The 13,460-nt window shown below is 42.4% G+C and overlaps 1 protein-coding gene across 3 annotated transcripts in view; it reads right to left on the bottom strand.

The window, feature by feature from the left end:
* The window catches only part of rnf216 (ring finger protein 216), a 220,346-nt gene extending 208,789 nt beyond the window's left edge, over positions 1–11,557 (bottom strand). The window contains exon 1 of one of the 3 annotated variants that reach the window (XM_060840343.1): positions 11,259–11,557. The gene's annotated coding sequence lies outside the window, so the exon portion shown is untranslated. Of the gene's footprint in view, positions 1–8,942; positions 9,160–11,258 lie in introns of those variants that run through there. The other 2 variants (XM_060840345.1, XM_060840344.1) reach the window with 2 other exon arrangements.
* Positions 11,558–13,460: the final 1,903 nt, after the last annotated feature.

The raw sequence follows: 13,460 nt of genomic DNA, 5'->3' as shown, positions 1-13,460 counted from the left end.
CAGAGCTTCCCCAAAGCAAATCACATCTTCTACATCAATTAACTTGGAAGCCATGTCCAAATTAACTGGCAATCATTAATTGGCACCAATGTCACATTCCGACATGAAACAAATCAAAAACTTCTGCTTCCACTCTCTTAGCAATAATAGCTCTATGCAATCATTTTCCCACATTGAGATTCATAGACTTACTTTTAGATAAAAGAAACAAGGCAAGATTTAAACAGAATTGAGGTACAGGTGAACCAGAATAGCAGAATAAAGTTTGAGGAGCTGAATGACTTTCTCCTATTTCTATCTGATTCATGAACAATATTGTGAGAATTCCTTACACCTCTTGGAACGCTGGCCTGAATGTCTGAACCCATAGCATTTCTTCAATATATCAAACAAACCGCCCTAAAAACAAGTACTGCCACTGTACGTTACTATACTGAAATATCAACTGATCCAGACTAATTCTAAGACTTAAACTGATTTCCTTAAACACGTGACACATTATTATTTCCTGGAACAAAATTTCATCAAGTTTACCGTGGATTATTTTAAGAAATAAACTATTTCCTGTGCTGTGGAAATCCAGAATAAGATAGCACAAAGGTTAGCTAGACCCGTGATAAAGTAGTTACATGGGCCTTCATTAGGAGATAGTGAGGACTGCAGATGCTGGAGAATCAAAGTAGATGCTGTGTGGCACTGGAAGATGCACAGCAGGTCAAGCAGCATCTGAAGAAGGGAGTCAATGTTTCAGGCAAGACCCTTCATTCGGACTCTCCTGCTCCTCAGGTGCTGCCTGACCTGCTGTGCCTTTTACAGCACCACACAGCATCTCCTTGCCTTTGTTCATCAAAGCCCAGAGTTTAAGGGCTGCGAGATTTTGCCGGATCCGTATAAAGCATTGATTAGGCCAAAGCGAGAGTACTGTGTCTAGTTCTGTAATCTATATTAAGGAAGAATGTGATAGCACTGGAGAGGGTGCAGAGGATATTTATCAGGATACTGCCTGGGCTGAAGAATTTCAGTTATGAAGAGAGATTGGAAAAACTAGAGCTATTTTCCTTAAAGCAGAAAAGATTGAGAAGGGACACAATTGAGATGTGTAAAATTATGAGGGGCATTGGTAGGGTAGACAGAAAGAAACTTTTCCTGTTGATGGAGGGATTGATGACCAGAGGCTACAGAGTTAAGGTAAAAGGCAGAACTTTTAGAAGAGGTATGAAGAACAATGTTTTTAACAAGAGGGTGGTGAGTATCTGGAACTCACTGCCTTAAGAGTGTGTGTGTGTGTGTGTGTGTGTGTGTGTGTGTGTGTGTATGTATGTATGTATGTTTGGCGGGGGGGGGGGGGTCAATGTCAAGGCATACAAGGCTATGAGCCAAATGCTGGATAACGGAATTCGAATACTTAGGTGGTTGCTTTTGACCAGCACAGAAGCAATGGGCTGAAGGGCTTTGCTGTGCTTGAAATCTCTACAACTCTGTTAGGGATTACGATCCCAAAATGTATTTTCACGTAAATGGTAATGGAAATCTCAAATACTCTACCCGCCCATTAAAAGACTGCAGATACTTTGGCAAATTAGATGACTGTGGAGAGTGTGGTGCTGGAAAAGCACAGGTCAGGTAGCATCCGAGGAGCAGGAGAATTGACATTTCAGGCATAAGCCCTTTATCAGGCATGAGGCTTGTGCGCCAAGAGGGCTGAGAGATAAATGGGAAGGGGTTTGGGGGTGGGGGTAAGCTGTGAATACAAAAGATGGGGAGAAGGTGATAGGTTGAAGAGGAGGGTGGAATGGATAGATGAGAAAAACAATGGACAGGTCAAGAGGGCGGTGCTGCGCTGTAACTGGGATAAGGCAGGGGTGGGGAAATGAGGAAACTGGTGAAATCCACATCAATGCTGTGTGGCTGCAGGGCCCCAAGGCACCTTCATCTACCTATTGCATTCTCAGCTACCTTCGTCCCAACCCCACCCCCCCCTCCCATTTATCTTTCAGCCCCAGCCCACAAGCTTCATTCCTGATGAAGGGCTTATGCCTGAATCGTCGACTCTCCTGCTCCTCGGACGCTGCCTGACCTGTGCTTTTCCAGCACCACACTCTCGACTTTGATCTCAACATCTGCAGTCCTCACTTTCCCCAAGTTGAATAATTGCAAGAGACGTTAAACCAAAGTTGAGTTTCCAAGTGTATTACTGATAATTTCAAGCTCTGTAACCTCACAATTCTGATTTCGAAATTATCCTGCCAAGAGCCCATCAGTTTCTGAATCAAAGTGTCCTGTAAAGTAAGGCATACTTGAATCTATTTGGAAAGGTAGAACAATCACTCCTAACCACACCCATAAAAGCATTCCTCTTAAAACTTAAACATAAATTACACGATACACAAAAGTAATAGCAAACTGCTTTCCACCCATGCCTTCTTAAAGGACCTCCATGGCTAACATAAATTTACCCATGATTACAAAGGATAACATGCTCAGTTTGTTGTCTTGAGGTCATTACAATATTTTTGTAAAATTTTTATACGTTGTAACAAAGACTAATTTAGAACTATACAACACATATCCGTCAATCCGTATTCTAAGCCTCAATCACAGATTTGTTGGCAATCTCAGTCTCTGTTGCCTTCAGGCAGAAACATTAAATCAGCAAGTCAACATTCTTTAAAAGGACTTCCCAGTATTGTGAATATTTAAAGCTTTAGTTTTTGAGGGGTTTCACAAACAATTTCACATTATAAAGGTGTACGACAGAATGTTGCCAATGCCAAGTGATCAAGGGTGCCACACGTTCAGACAAGATAGGGTAGGACTGATGGCGTAAAAAGACTGCTTTTATTAAGTTAATGAAAAGCTAAAACAGATTGCCAGAAACAGTGGCTCAGGCAAGGATACTGGATTTATTTCAGCAGCTAAGAACTGTAATTGGGAGTACTGGAGCTGTTATTCTGGACTGGCAAGATCAGATGAGATGAAGCACTTCCAAATCTATCTGGTGATGATGTGACGAGTGCTGTGTTCAGACAAGCAAGTTGTCAGCACAAGTGATTTACTGTGCAGCAAACTCATTCAAAATAGAAAACTGAACTCTTGCTTTCTGAGGCAATACAATTTTCTTATACACCATATACAGCACTTCGCTCATTCCAATGTATTGTGCCTATAGGAACTGCTAATTTCAAACACAATTTGTATGTTATTTCTATTTCAATTTCAATCACATCTGTCCAGACGTGGTAATTAGATTCTGCAGTATTACACTGTTATTACAAGTCCCATTTGCTGAATTTTTTTGACATTAGTTATCAGGAGAGTAATTAGCTATTCTGCAAACCACGCAATGCAGATGGACAGCACACTAATTTCTGATCCTAGTAGCCACAAGACGATTCACATCATACAGCAAAATGATGAAAATGCTCAAAATAAAATTAAACACATAGAGTCAAAATAATTCCAATTGGTTTCTCCTGTTATCGTCAGAAGTGAGCCCTGGGACCCATTTCCATCTTATATATGGGAAATGATTAAGCATGAGTCAAGACCACACCAAGATCACAATACCTACTATGCAAACAATTACACGATACACAAAAACTAATAGAGCAACCTGCTTTCCGCCCATGCCTTCTTAAAGGACCTCCATGGGTAACATAAATTTACCCATGATTACAAAGGATAAATAACATGCTCAGTTTGTTGTTTTGAGGTCATTACAATACTTTTGTAAAATTTTTATATGTTGTAACAAAGACTAATTTAGAACTATACAGAACTAATTTAGAATATTTGTACTCCTGTAAGGCATAAAAAATCCAGTGAAAACATATCTTCATCACTCATAACCCACTTTAGAGCCTCGCTTGTTTCATCTCCTATATTTCAATTCTTTTTGCCCAGGTGAATAAGCAGCTTATAAATATCATTTAGTCATTGCTATCAAAAGGATTTTACAATAAATAAATAGGTGCTGTATATTTCCATATCACAAAAGTGGCCATACTGTTTCCAATCAGCAATGAAACACTTTGGGACACCATAATATTGTGAAAGACAACAGAAATGCAAGCTTGTGCTTTGTTCAGGTCTCACCCTAAAATTTGATGCAAGTCAGAGATTTTTAAATCCCTTTTAAATCTTACCCCCTCACCTTAAGCCTATGCCATCTAAATTTGGACTCCCCCACCCTACAGAAAAGACCTCGTCTATTCACCCGATCCATGCCCATCATGATTTTATAAACCTCTATGAGGTCATCCTCAGCCTCTGATGCTCCAGGGAAAACAGCGCCAGCCTATTCAACATTCCCCCTACAGCTTAAACCCTCCAACCCTGGCAACATTCTTGTAAATCTTTTCTGAACGCTTTCAAGTTTCACAACATCCTTCCTATAGAAGGGAAACCCGAATTGCATGCAGTATTCAAATAGTATTCCATTACTTCTTTCCCTCAAGTACAGTCTTCACCATTTCAAAGAACTGAAAAGACTGCTTGGTAATAGCAGATTGCCTGCCATATCCAACAGGAGCTTCATGCAGGTAGCTTTAATAACAATTCAAAATTGATTATTATTGAGGGTGGCACAATGGTTAGCACTGCTGCCTCACAGCGCCAGGGTCCTGGGTTCAATTCCAACCTCTGGTGACTGTGTGGAGCTTACACATTCTCCCCGCGTCTGTGGGCTTCCTCTGGGTGTTCCAGTTTCCTCCCACAATCCAAAGATGTGCAGGTTGAAATGGCCAAGCTAAATTGCCCATAGTGTTCAGGGATGTGTAGGTTAGGTGAATTAGTCATGGGTAGATATGGGATAATAGGGCCCAAAGGGCCTGTTTCCACATAATGAATAGAATCCGTACAAATTGTTGTGACATTTCAGTGTTATAGCCTACCAACTTTACTCACTTTATCGCTACTCTCTGTAAACCAAAATTCTGTTAAAGCAGCTTAGAAACTCTACATTGTGGAAACAGGCCCTTCAGCCCAAAATTCCACACCGACCCTCTGAACAGCAACCAAACCAGACCCATCGCCATCCCCTACCCTTACCCTATAATCCTGCATTTCCCACAACAAACGTAACCTACACATCCCTGAACACTTTGGGCAATTTAGCATGGTCAACTCACCTAAACTGCATATCTCTGGACTGAGAGAGAAAACCAGACCACCCAGAGGAAACCCACACAGACACGGGGAGAATGTACAAACTCCACACAGTCACCGGAGGGTGGAATTGAACCCAGGTCCCTGGAGCAGTGAGGCAGCAGTGCTAACCACTGAGCCACCATGCAGCTGTGCTTGGACCTCAACTATGTACAATCGATACTAATTACTTAAAATGAAGGGATAAAGTGGCTCAGTAAATATAGGGAGGGTTGGGTTACTCTTCGGAGGGTCGGCATGGACTTGTTGGGCCAAATGGCCTGTTTCCACACTGTAGGGATCCTAATCTAAGTAATAAACCCATGTTTGCTGATGACAAAGCTAGTGGGACAATAAGTGGTGAGGAGGACACAAGGGACACAGACAAATGAAGTGACTGGGCAATAAAATGCAGATGGAATACAATGCAGGATAATGAGAGATTATTCAGTTTGATAGAAAGAATAGAAAAGCATAATATTCTGGAATTGGAAGATCTAAATATTCTTGAACATGAAAGAAAACAAACATTTCGGAAAGAAAATAGCATGTTGGTCTTTATTACTTCAGAGCTAGAATACAAGAATTGTGAAGTCTTGCAACAAATGTATAGGGCTTTGTAAATTTTACTAGAGTGGAAGAGATCCAGTTAACAGAGAACTCACCCAAAGGCAGAACAGGAATGACTAAACAGTCTATTCTTATTTATTTTACATTTTTCATCTTGTTACTCATATCCTCTGAATACATTAAAAAATCCAATATCAGGAGGCAAAGAATTGAAGTTAAAGCAGTCCACATACTAATTAAATACTGTACTAATATTTTGTACTGTTGTATAACTTCAACCTGTGCACTTTAGTACGGCATCAATATTCCTCATTCGTCACCTTAAATTGTTCTACCTCTACTCTCATCACTGAAAGGTCCGTAACATAGTTCAGCCCCTTGCCAGCAGTGAAGGTGGTTCTGCCACAGTTCAAGTGAAAGTGCTAAGATAATTCCACATCTGCCATTCCAATCTAGTTGCAGTTAAATTTTGCAGTTAAAAAAATGGCCTGTGTTCATTTTCCCTGCTTTATTCTCACTGTGGGGATTTGCATTGTTTCCAAGTTTTTCACTGAACTGAATTCAGGAAATCGATAAACCAACAAACATTATTCTTTACAAATTTGCAGTTTTCACACAAGATCCCATTTAAAAATCTGACAAGAGTCACAGCTCAAAATCTAGACATCAATCCTTTCCTTTTGAACCCAGAGAATTTTGTATGCAGGCTTTTTTCCTCAAATTTCCAACAATGCCCACACAGTACTCATTCTGATTCCAGTATCACAAGCCAGGACAGACAAGCCCTGATTTCTGAGCAGTTCTGATGTACAGCAGGCAATGCACAGCTAACTGCCCTGTTTGATTTGTTGTGCAACTTCCTAACATTAACTCCCTTTCACTACAATCATTAATACAAATCTCACTCTCAGCAACTTGGTCAGAGAGGGAGGACTTCAGTTTCTCCATTTTGCTAAACCCAGTATAAAAAACACTAACGTTTATTTTTTTAAAAAAGAAATTTAGTTTCAGAGAGTGTCTCCAAATGGAATGGGGATAAAACGCCAAAAGAACAGCAAAGGATCTTGCTGTAGTGACAATAATTGAGACACAGCTGCTTAATTACAAAGTTATTAAGTTCTGTGTCAGGATTAATATGCATTGTATGTGATAAATCTGCCAGTACAATCAAGATGTATGGACCTTTCGAAGGATTGGTGTTCATGCTTAGATACCTTGTTTTGTTTTCACTAACCTAAAAGCAAAAGGTTACCAACAGCAAATGTAAAATTACAGCTCAATGCATCTGAAAGAAAATCAGAAAATCAAAAAACTTTGCAAACCAGCAATGGTGCAGTTGAAGGTGAGTGTGCTGGTGGAGGGTTTTTTTTAAAGAAACAAAGCAGGACTTGTTATTTTGATGGCAACAGAAGTCATTTGCACAGTGAGATCCTGCATACAGCTAATGAGAGAATCAGGATGATCTGTTTGTTGTGTGAAGGACAAAGGTTGGCCACAAAACTGGAAATTGTAACATAAGAATCCTCTCAATCCAACACGTGGAGAAACCACATCATTCCCTTGGATATGTCAAAAGATAAAGTGAAAGTCAACAGAGCTAACAGCACCTTAGCCACAGCCAAGGATCAACCCGAGGCCCAGCAAATTGCACCCACTCCTTAATTTGGGAAAGAACCTGGCAGAATTTAACAAAACGAGAACTAATTTCTCACCAACCACCTGCTTCTGGATTTTACAGTAAAGAGGTCAGAAAGATTTTCTAAATGAAAACAGAACATGCTGGAAATACACAGCAGGTCTCACATCATCCTGGGAGAGAAAAACAAAATTTATATTTCAGATTCTGACCCTTTTTCAGATGCTCTCTGAACTGCAGAGTATTTCTAGTATGTTGTTTTTTATTTCAGATGGTCAAAATTCATTGTATTTTGCTGCAGGAGAACTTCCTGTTCCTTTCTGAAATGTTCTTTCATACCCAGCTGAGGCGGCTAATGACTTGGGTTTTACTGTCTCATCTAAAAGATGGCTTCTCTTACACTGCAACTTCCCTCAATTCTACTTTGAAACTTCAACTTAATTTATACATTCAAATCCTGGTCTGATCCCTGAACCTGAAGAGAAGAAGACGACCACTGAGCCATGACAGATAATTCCAACTTCACAAAATTCAAGTAGAGTCATGGAGATGTACAGTATGGAAACAGACCCTTCGGTCCAACCCGTCCCTGCCGACCAGATATCCCAACACAATCTAGTCCCACCTGCCAGCACCCGGCCCATATCCCTCCAAATCCTTCCTATTCATATCCAAATGCCTCTTAAATGTTGTAATTGTACCAGCCCCCACCACTTCCTCTGGCAGCTCATTCCATACACGTACCACCCTCTGTGTGACAATGTTGCCCTCTAGGTCTCTTTTATATCTTTCCGCACTCACCCTAAACCTATGTCCTCTAGTTCTGGATTCCCTGACCCCAGGGAAAAGACTTTGTCTATTTATCGTATCCATGCCCCTCAATTTTGTAAACCTCTGTAAGGTCATCCCTCAGCCTCCGACATTCCAGGGAAAACAGCCCCAGCCTCTTCAGCCTCTCCCCATAGCTCAAACCCTCCAACCCTGACAACATCCTTGTAAATCTTTTCTGAACCCTTTCAAGTTTCACATCTTTCCGATAGGAAGGAGACCAGAATTGCACACAATATTCCAACAGTGGCCTAACCGATGTCCTGTACAGCCACAACATGACCTCCCAACTCCTGTACTCAATACTCTGACCAATAAAGGAAAGCAGACCAAACGCCTTCTTCACTATCCTATCTACCTGTGACTCCACTTTCAAGGAGCTATAAACCTGCACTCCAAGGTCTCTTTGTTCAGCAACACTCCCTAGGACCTTACCATTAAGTGCATAAGTCCTGCTAAGATTTGCTTTCTCAAAATGCAGCACCTCACAATTATCTGAATTAAATCTGAAGTAAAAGGGATACCGTAGATAGGCAAATACTCTGACCTGAACAGTGGTACAGGGAGGAGGGATGGCCTTGATCAGAGACTATAGAGTTGTGTATGAAAGGATACAAGGCTCATAAAGGTTCCAATAGCAGGAAGCCTTTCATGGCATGGAAGGCATCTTATCAGAATGGGTATTTTTAACTTGAGCCTTGATGGCATGCATCAGGAATTATTTAACTGAAAACAAGAGTAGCATTCTGAACTGGTAACAAACCTCCTCAGTCTTGCTTCATGATATTAATCCAAAATCTTAACTCGTTATTTCTTCACTGCAGTTTTCTAAATAGCTGAGTGTTTTCCATTCTCTCCATTTTAACATCCAATCTGCTCAGCCAATCTCGAAAGTACGGGAATCTGGGCTGATTTCCCCCTCCAAATCCAACCACCACCCAGGCTAAAATAACAGCTTAAATAAAACAAAGAACGGCAGATGAAGATCTGAAACAAAAACAGAAAATTATTGGCAAAACTCAGCAAGTCTGGCCGCGTCTGTGGGAAAAAGCAGTTAACATTTCAAGTTTGACGAGTCTTTGGAGAGGATGACTTCTGATGAAAAGTCACTGGACTCAAAACATTAACTCTGGTTTCTCCCCATCGATGGTGCCAGATTTCTGTTTTTGTTCAGTAACTACTTTGCTGCCTCAGAACAAATCAAGGATAACACTCGGATCCTCCTATCTTAAATGCTCATCTACATTCAATAAACAAAGTGTGATCTGCTCTAGTTATGGCTGTGGCATTTTCAAACTATCAAAAATTCTTGCATTTATTTTTCAAGGTACATCACAGGTTCAGTCTGGCTGTCAATTATGACTCAACAGAGGAGTCATTTCAGTTTGAAAATGTGACACTCCTGTGAAGTATGGTGAGCAGGTGCTTGATGCAAAGCGAACTGCACATGGCTCCAAAAACCTTTCACTTCAAGTATCTTCAGAACAAAGTCAGCAGCCTGCGTTGTTATTTGCTTTACAATAAAAGTTTTCTCGCAAAGAAAGAATACACTGACTGAAAGGTGATGGATTAAATCTGATCATTACATGAATATTTCATGCCTAGTGAGTTAATTAAGAACATGGACACGGGAACTGCATATATTTTATGAAAAACATATGTTGCTGTTGCCAACATGAATGTTTTCATCCTTCGACATATACGCACAACATTGAAAAAGCAGGCCAGGTACCTCTACAGCAAGGAGTTAGCTACCCTCAAAGTAAAGCCCTCTACTTTTAAATGTGAAATCTCTGGATGTTTTTTGGTAAATGTTATCCCCTATGCGAGGAACTTGGTAGGGGGAAGGCAAGAGGAGACTTAAACAATAGCAGATTGACTCCACTGTCATAACCACATCAGCTAAACAAGTAAAACTACAGATTTGCCATTTATATCAAAACATCCCCAGCCCCCATTTCCAACATTAGAAGAGTTTTAAAACACTGACCGTATCACAGCAGAGGTGCGCAAATCAGTCAAAATACTGTAAATTTTTTTGAAAGCAAACAAAAGTGAAACCTTTCCCTCTTCCTCCAAATGTGTTGCTCAATATCCTGACAATGCACTGAACATGTCAAACATGACAAAAGTATACAGCAGAAAGTGAGGACAGCAGATGCTGGAGATCAGAGCTGAAAATGTGTTGCTGGAAAAGCACAGCAGGTCAGGCAGCATCCAAGGAGCAGGAGAATCGATGTTTCGGGCATGAGCCCTTCCTGACCTGCTGCGCTTTTCCAGCAACACATTTTCAGCAAAAGTATACAGGATAAGAGCACGAGGTTGGGAGGGCTGAAGAGTTGGATTACAATGGGTACAGTGCAGACCAAGGGGAAAGATGGTGGGATGACAAGACCAGGGAGAGGATGGGGTAAAGGAGACAAGACGTGGGCAGTAGGGCGAGATCTGGGGCCCAAGGATGTGATAACTAGTCTGGAGGATGGGGTAGGGGAGTGGCTTGGGAGACAGGGAATGATCTGGGAAGGCACAGGGTGGTTTGGGGGCCAGGGGCCAATTTTGGGTTCAGGGAACAGGGAGAGGTGTGGGGGTAGTGGGGGCAGGGGGAAAGTGGTGTGAGGTGGACAGAAAGGTGGGGGGAGAAGAGGTGTGGGTGACAGCCAGAGGGGGGACGTGGTGTGGGGGCCAGCTAGGTTGAGCGCAGGGTTATGGGGGAGGGGAAACAGGTGTGGGGGGCAGCAGAGGTATTGGGGAGGGGGGGGGAAGATGAGGGAACAGTGGGGTGGAGGATTGGGTGTGTGGGGAGAGATTTGGCAAACACTGGGGGTAGAGCGGTTGGTGTGCAGGGGGAGGTTTGGAGAACAGTGGTGTGTGGGGGCTGGAGAGGCTTGGGGAATAGTGGAGGTGGGTGCATGAGGAGAGGTTTGGGGAACAGTGGGGGTGGAGGGTCATGTGTGTGGGGAGAGGGGTGGGGGACAGTGGGGAACTGTGGAGAGGTGGGAGTGGGAGTGGGAGTGGGGCGGAAGAGAGGATCGGGTGTTAGGGTGGGTGAGTGCAGAAGCAGGTTGTGGTTGGGGCTCACCATGAAGTTGTTTAGCTGCTGTCACTGTCCGTCAGTGGGAGGCGGACAGTCCCCGGGCAGGGCGCAGGGCTCAGTTTCTCGGGTCTCTCACCAACTCTGAGGCAGTTGAGCAGAGGCCAGATCCGGCGGCGGCTCCCTCGGTCGTTCCCCGCGGGCAGGAGGACAGCGCAGACTCAGACGGTGCTGTAAGGTGATCCGTCTACCGGCTGTTGTCCCCGGGCACTCGCCTCCCCACAGCCTGGTCTCCCATAGCGATCCGCAGCCCCAGGGCCCTGACTCGTCTCAGCCTGCAACCTCCAAACACAGGAACTGACGTGAGCTGCGTCACCACGCTGACCGCCTGACGTCAGGCGCAGCCGAGCGGAGAATTGTGGGAGTTGTAGTCCTAGGCCCCGGTCTGTCACTCACGCAGGAGCATCACAATAAATGAAGGGAACGTCACTGAGAAAATAAACATCATCAGCTCAACTAATGGGAATCACAGTATATAGGAAACTTAAATCACGTAAAAGCAAAACAATTAGGAGAGCTGGGTGTTGAAGTTTCCTCAGAGGTATGGGAGGATATTTGGGCGAATGCAAGGAAAACATCAATTTGCTTTTGGACCCATGTTTTATAGTTGAAGATTCTCCACACGGTCCACTTGGCCCCAGACCGTATGTCAAAATCTAAACCAGGGGTATCTTCAGCATGTCCCAATTGCAAGGTCTGCACAGGCACTCTTACACATTGCCTTTGATCTTGCAATAGGCTTCAAACATTTTGGAGTGCTGTGGCAGGTGCAATGGAGAGGATTTTGGATGTAAGGGTGGAGAAGGACCCGATCGCTCTCCTTTTGGGCATACCAACTGTATTTCCTGCAATGCACATAAGAAAAAACTTTTCAATATTCTCACGTTCTGTATAAGAAAGTATATCTTGCTAGGTTGGATATCCGAAGACCCCCCCAGGCCTGTCGGGTTGGTGGAAGATTGTTATTAAGTATATTCCCCCAGATTTTCTCACAAGTATGGTACACCACAAAACAGAATTTTTACAAGATTTGACAGCCCTTTTTGGAATACCTTGATGTATCTGCAACACTAAAAAGGACTTTTATAATAGCCGTAACGATTGTGTTTCATGAGTCCGATATCCAGAGAGGAGGAACTGTGAATGTATGACCATCTTGTTTGGCTGGGCTGAGTTATTACTATTTATTTGTTTGTTGTTGGTTATTTATTTATTTAGTTAAATAGCTAGTTTGGGTCTTTTTAAAATTCTATATTTTTCTATATATTTATACATTTGTACATGATGGTGGGTTGGAGTTTTTTTATTATTTGGGTTTTTTGTACTGTTTTGAATTGCATTGTTTTGTACTTGTATTATTTAAAAATCTATTTTTCAATAAAAATGTATTATTAAAAAAAGCAAAACAATTGCACAAAATTGATAACAGGCTACAAGCACTAAATGATGATGGCGACAATCACCATCAACTCGGACCTAAGGAGCAACCTTTTCACGCAGAGGGTGGTGCGTGTATGGAATGAGCTGCCAGAGGAAGTGGTGGAGGCTGGTACAATTATAACATTTCAAAGGCATCTGGATGGGTATATGAATAGGAAGGGTTTAAAGGGATATGGGCCAAGTGCTGGCAAATAGAATTAGATTAGGTTATGATATCTGGTCGGCATGGACAAGATGGACCAAAGAGTCTGTTTCCATACTGTACATCTCTATGACTCTGCCCCTCTGTCCTCGCTGACTATCTGACTTTTCTTTCATTCCTCAGATGTGGACAACGCTTGCAAGGGCAGCATTCGTGGCTCATCTTCAAATGACCTGGAAATAAAGCTGCTTTGGACTCAACCCATCGCTGAAGTTCAGAGGGCACTGCCACACCAGGTAACGATGGCAGATTTCCTCCCAGAAAAGGTAATTAGTGAACCAGATGGCTTTTTGTAAAATAAAAATTGTCATGATCCATGTTATTCCAAAATTTAAAAAAATAATTACACTAGCTGCCCTGATAGGATTTGAACACACACTTCTTTGGTCTCTGCATTACTAGTGCAGTGACAATACCACAACTTCACCATCTTTCCTGGGTTTGGGAATGATGATGGGTGGGTGGGTGGGAAATGGCCTTTATTTTCTGTTTACAGATTTTCAGCATCTATACAGTATTTAACCTTTGTACTGAGAGATTTAGGAAAA

This window comes from Hemiscyllium ocellatum, chromosome 20 (genome assembly GCF_020745735.1).
Source record: "Hemiscyllium ocellatum isolate sHemOce1 chromosome 20, sHemOce1.pat.X.cur, whole genome shotgun sequence".
NCBI lineage: Eukaryota > Metazoa > Chordata > Chondrichthyes > Orectolobiformes > Hemiscylliidae > Hemiscyllium > Hemiscyllium ocellatum.
The sequence above is the reverse complement of the archived record's forward strand: the minus strand, read 5'-3'. Positions and strand labels throughout refer to the sequence as shown.